The sequence below is a fragment of the Mustelus asterias genome, chromosome 16, assembly GCF_964213995.1.
Source record: "Mustelus asterias chromosome 16, sMusAst1.hap1.1, whole genome shotgun sequence".
Classification (NCBI taxonomy): Eukaryota; Metazoa; Chordata; class Chondrichthyes; order Carcharhiniformes; family Triakidae; genus Mustelus; species Mustelus asterias.
This window is the reverse complement of record NC_135816.1, coordinates 101,554,538-101,561,032: the sequence shown is the minus strand read 5'-3', so window position 1 is coordinate 101,561,032 and position 6,495 is coordinate 101,554,538. Positions and strand designations below refer to the sequence as shown.

Below are 6,495 nucleotides of genomic sequence, written 5' to 3'. Positions count from 1 at the left end.
TCCAAACTCTCTGTGTCCCGATTAACCAAACCGTGATATGTAGGCTTTATGTACCACTCCCACAATCTGTTCTGCAACGTTTAGTGACTGGAGCGCCCAAGAGAAATCCATACAGAAACGGATAAAATGTGCAGACTCCATACAGACAGGAATCACACTGGGTCCTTGCTGTTCGACAATGTATTATATTCGTGCACAGCAAACACTAGGGTCTTATTTCAGTTGCGTTGTTTTGTCACTAATCGAATAAATGACGTGAGCGGACATTTGGCAGCATTCTTGACCTGCTCCCTGAACTTGGACTGAGTCGCCCCATATATAAATGTGTTTGTACAGCAACTTAAGTTCCGCAACATCCATCCGACTTGTTCAAATATAAATTCAGAATCGGTATATTCTGTGGGATATGTCCCTGTAATGTTATAACGTAAGAAATCAATGACATGCACCGACCACAGGAGAATGAAGCTGCCGGATATGCTGAAGAGTAAAATCACAGACTTTCTTCTGCTCTCCATTTCTGGGTCACTGCGATTCTCTCCCTTACTCTGACCCCTTAGGCCCTTGCGGACTCGACTGGCCACTAAAATGTGTCTGACTGTCAGAGCATTAAGCAGCAGAATTAAAGCGAATGGGAGCAATGGTGTACAAACCTTATCAAACCAGTCAAATAGCACCCATCCCAACTCAGTGAAATAGCTTGGCTTATCAAAACAGTCCCATGGAATATTGTTGATTACCTTTGCAGGTTCATATGTAAAGTAGAATGGGATGTTTTTTGAACAGAACAAAATGCTTGTTGTTGCGAGAACAACAGCTGCCGTTTTCTTGGTGCAATATCGTGTTTTCAGCTGCTGGCAACAAATGGCCACAATCGATCAAAGGAGAAAGTGACGGTGAACCAGACAGAACAGTCTGTGGCTGCACGGAGCAGTACACCAATAACACTACACACAGGAGTGATGCCCAGGAATGACATCGGGAAATAATAAGCTTTGATATGCCACAGTATGACCTCAGTGATAATGACCAGTAGATCCGCCATTGCCATGGCAATCAGGTATCGAGTGGTGCAGGTAGAGAGACCACATTTTCCCTTGGACAGGATCACAATTCCCAGTAGATTGACTACAAAAGAAACGAAAAAAGATAATGTTACTGATCATAAATTCTCTCTTCTGAACCAGACAGTTATGATGAGAATTTTGTACAAAATGGGCCTGGATTGGAAACCAGTCAGCAGGCTAAATTCTGACAAAAAATGCCACTAAAAAGACGTTACATTTCAAACCAGATCTGGACCGACAGTCAACCATCAAGGATCTGACACGCCCAGCATTAGACCCTCGATTATTACTGAATTCCTACGAGCTAAGAGATTGATAGAGTAAATGTTTCCTCTTATGGGGCATTCTAGAACAAGATGTCACAGGTATAAGTTGAGAGGCGGACGATCTTAAAACTGTGAAACGGAGGAACTACTTCTCGCCGAGTGTGGCGAATTTGTTGAACTCACGGCCACATAGCATGGTCGGGTTTGCCTCATTGAATGCTTTGAAGAAGGAAATAGATATATTTCAACTAAAAAATGGGATAGGGGATGTGGGGAACAGGTGCGGAGGTGGATTTGAGACAACGGAGAGATCAGCCATGATCTAATTGAGTGGTGGGACAGGCTCCAAGGACTGAATTGTCTACTTCTGCTACTAATAACGATGTTGCTAACATCAGGAAAATCAGAGAAGATTATGATCGTTTATTCAAGCATATGAAGGGAGAGTTCGTTCAACAAGTTACTGATCCCAACTGTGGTTCACAGAAAAACTCCACATCTTTATAAGATGTTTAAAATTTGAGCTGACATTACATAGGCGTTAATACTTACCTCAGATTGGTGGACGGTGGGAATTGATCTGATTCATGGATCGTCACTGGGGTCAATGTGCATGAAACATAGGGAATCATGAAGCAGAAATATAATGTCAAAATGTTCAGACAGATCAAAACTGAGAATAAAGTGAATACAGTGGAGGAATTCAGCAAACTCCTGAATATAATAATCCAAATAAAAAGTACATAATGGTGACAATATAATGGTTTGAACAATACAAATGCCAATGTTCGAAATTTCAGACCAATCTACATGACACATTTTCTAATGGTAAATTAATTTCGCTCTGCTTCATTGTCAATTGCTGCATTATGTTTTGAACAGGATACTCGCTCGCATTTAGTGGATAATATGTGACTGGTTGTGTAACACGGGGTTTGGAGTGTGGCGGAGCTGAATCACAATCTTTTTCAAGGAACCATCTGTTGGTAACAATCCAAATAAAGCTTTGGAGTTCATTTCTGGAAGAGCAGGATTGAGACAAGTGAAGGATCGAAGTCCTGTAACTGCTGTCGGGTTCTTTCAATGTCAGTCACAAGTTGACATTAGTTTCTTTGAAACAGATCAATAAAGCAACATGAAATGTTCATGACCCACAGTCTTCAAAAGTCCACATTAACAGATGCTCCCAGTAAAACATACTTACTTGTATCAGATTTTCCGCTCTTCTTCAGGTAAGTTTTAAGTATAAGTTTATTTACTAATATCACAAGTAGGTTCACATTAACTCTGCAATGAAGTTACTGTGAAAATCGCCACACTGCACAGCCTGTTCAGGTACACTGAGGGAGAATTTACCATGACGAACACACTTAACCAGCACATCTTTCAGACTGTGGGAGAAACCCACACAGGCACAGGAAGACGGTGCTGCCTCCAGGTTGAATCGAATCCAGGTCTCAGTGCTAACCCACAGTGTCACGCCAATTTAGTGATTCATGTCCAGCACAATTCTACACAGAAACTCCCAATAACACTTCGTCACATAGATCAGGTACCCCAACTGGGTGAGTGACATACACTTTGTATAATGGTACGCTGACAGATAGTCCAAGTAAGGCATGGTCACTGACTTAGGTAGATCACTTGCGTTTGCGACTCACACTCAGTACAACGTTACACTGGTAGATTCTCACAGTAATACATGGTCACTGAGATCGGGATTTGCACTCAAGTTAGTGACCCAAACTCAGCATAATACGTGGTCTCTGGCGCACGTAAGGCATTCTGCTTCATCAACAGCGCTAATTAAAATTCTACACAAAAACATATCGCCAGTAATATATGGTCACATGCGTCAGGCCATCCACAATCTGTAGGTACCAGTGCAAGACTACACTGATCCCAATAATACACCACCACAGCCGTTATTCATTTCACAACTGTACAGGACCTTGGTGAGACCACATTTGGAATATTGTGTGCGGTTCTGGTCACCTCACTATAAGAAGGATGTGGAAACGCTGGAAAGAGTGCAGAGGAGATTTACCAGGATGCTGCCTGATTTGGAGGGTAGGTCTTATGAGGAAAGGTTGAGGAAGCTGGGGCTGTTCTCTCTGGAGCGGAGGAGGCTTAGGGGAGACTTAATTGAGGTTTATAAAATAATGAAGGGGATAGATAGAGTGAACGTTCAAAGACTATTTCCTCGGTTGGATGGAGCTATTACAAGGGGGCATAACTATAGGGCTCGTGGTGGGAGATATAGGATGGATATCAGAGGTAGATTCTTTACGCAGAGAGTGGTTGGGGTGTGGAATGGACTCCCTGCAGTGATAGTGGAGTCAGACACTTTAGGAACATTTAAGCGGTTATTGGATAGGCACATGGAGCACACCAGGATGATAGGGAGTGGGATAACTTGATCTTGGTTTCAGATAAAGCTCGGCACAACATCGTGGACTGAAGGGCCTGTTCTGTGCTGTACTGTTCTATGTTCCATGTTCTACTGTTAATGACTCACATTCTGTACAATTCTTCAATGTCCGCAAAACTCTGTCACATTTTCCACTCTTTTTAATAACCTTTACACAATCTGTTACTCTTACACCCACTAATGCCTTCCTTTAGCGAGTTTGAATTCACTGAGGATTGTTTCAACATTACATGATAATCCACTAAATGCAATAAGTTTATAGTTCCAAGTGCTGCAAATTATAAACTGAGTTCATTGCAAGTTGAGGAATAAAAGTTATGAAGTGCTGGTGCCCACAGAACGCTGCAGCATGTACATCCGATGTACATCGGTCACACAGTAAAACCAGACAGGAGCTCTCACATAGATCGTCCTAATTCGTATTGCAACAGCCACTTACCAGGAACACCAATTATTGCAAGAATCACATAGTACATTCTATGGATAAGTGTAAATGTTTCACGCATTTTCCCTGTGCAATGATCTCTCCCCCTTGCTGCAAATAATCCCTCTGCCCTCGCTCTGAGCTGATGCATCCCAATATCACTTCATTTATACACTGCGTTGGCCCTGGAGATATTGATGTTGCAACACCATGTATACGAGTTTTATTTTATGGCCGAACGATCGCGTTATGACATTGAGTTCAGTTCTTGTGACAAAAGTTATTAAAGAATAAAGAACAAAGAAAAGTACAGCACAGGAACAGGTCCTTTGGCGCTCCAATCCGCTACCGATCATAATGCCGTAACTAAACTGAAAAAAACCTTCTGCCCTGACTCGGTCCATAATCCCTCCATTCCCTCGCTGTTCATGTACCCATCCAGATGCCTCTTTAATATTGCCGTGACAACAAATAACTACGATGCTACACATAGGATCAATAGTACTCTAGACAAGGTAACCATGATACACAGTCAGTAAAGACATTGGACAGGAGGACGCCTATTCCTCTTTGGTAGTATCTAACGTTATGGAATTTGGCTGCCCTTGACTCTTGAAATATACTTTGGAACTTCAGTAGATACATTATCTCTTGGAACGAAGTCTGTATCATTCTCACATAGTATCAGGCAACTCAGATTCAACTATGTCTTCCGTAGCAACGTTGACAACATTAGGGTCTAAAGAAGTTGGTACGTCTGGGGATTATAGTGAAATTACCCTGAGATTACAACAGTTCTTCAGCATGACGTCACCAAACTAATTCATCTTCGGTTTGAACTGTGTAATAAATTGGATCTGTTTGTGGCTGATGGTGATTTCTCCTTCATGGGATAAACACATGCTCACCCTCGATCTCCTTGTTTTACCCTCAACTATCATCCAGCAACTTGGAATTATCGTTTATGCTCTTGTTACGACATGGAGTTTGTTACCCTTTAAAACGTAGCGCCAAATCCCCCAAAGAGGAATACCTCACCTCGTAATCTGTTCAAAGTGTATGGGAAGGTGAACTGTCTTTCAGTCATGTTTAGTGTTTAACTAACAGAAATACCTGACACTCACTTTTAAGTAAACATTTAGCAACTTATTTATTGAACTAACAGGAAATTTAACTAATCAAGTAACATACCAAATAAAATAAGACTCGACTGAAGTGCTGTACAAATAAATATAGTATTCATTAACCAAAAATGTAAAACTTGAGTTGCGTCACTCTCAAAAAATACAAACAGGTTTTGTGGTTTTCAGAAACTTTTGGAGTTCTTCTGTGGATTCCCTCTTTCTGAGAGTTCTTTTTAATTTGATACATTTCGCTGATTAGATGCTGTCTTTTTTTTGAGAGATAGATATAGCTAGTAGGGTGCAGATCTGCTCTCTCCCTCTCGACTTGAGGGGTGGCCGTTACTAACTCCTGTTTTCCTCCTGCACTCTCTTGTATACCTCTAATGGCCTATCAATTTTCCAACAACAGGATTAGTCTGAATTTATCAACTTCATCAAATTCAATAGGTTCTTGGTAGCTGAGTACCTGCCTTAAATTGATGGGGCAAAATACAAACATTCAAATGCCTAAAGCCTGCTGACTGGCCTTGGCTTTGGATAAAAATGTTTAGTCTGGGACTCTGATGTACTTTGCGTTTTAAACCTCGAAGTACTGAAACAAAACCAGCTTTTAAAGGGACCACGCAATGTTTTGTCCTTCCAGCATTCTTTTTAACTTTATTTACATCTTTGCAACTCAAATTTGCAACACCTCACCCCTTAAGTAAAAAATGAAACACCATCATGAAATTATGTCTTTATTTTTTTTAACTCACGAAAACGCATTCACGATAATATTTTCACGACCCACAACATGCACAATCCGTAAAATAAATGCTTGTATTGTGAGATTCCAACCAAATCATCTGCTCTTTATGTCCTTAAATCTTTCCGGAAATGTCAAAGTATTGTGACTGATATACACAATCATCTCCGATGCATTGTTCATCCTGTAAATATTAAAATATTGTGAAAGCCATTATTAAACTCAATTACCTCTTTTCAACAGTGAAATATTTTGTCTGGTGGATATTAAGTATTTATGAAAAATAACCAATTGGCCTTTCAATTCCACAATCATCCTCCGGAAACCACACAGCTCCAACCCCAAAATCGCGAGGTCGATGGTGAAATTGAAGAGTTTCAGGAAGTCTGGCGTGGCTAAAATGGGTGCGGTGATTAACATTGCTTTTAAATTCTTAAA

The 6,495-nt window shown here is 40.8% G+C and overlaps 1 pseudogene; it reads right to left on the bottom strand.

Moving 5' to 3' along the window:
• Positions 1 to 218: 218 nt before the first annotated feature.
• On the bottom strand, positions 219 to 4,270 carry LOC144505418 (putative G-protein coupled receptor 139; annotated as a pseudogene).
• Positions 4,271 to 6,495: the final 2,225 nt, after the last annotated feature.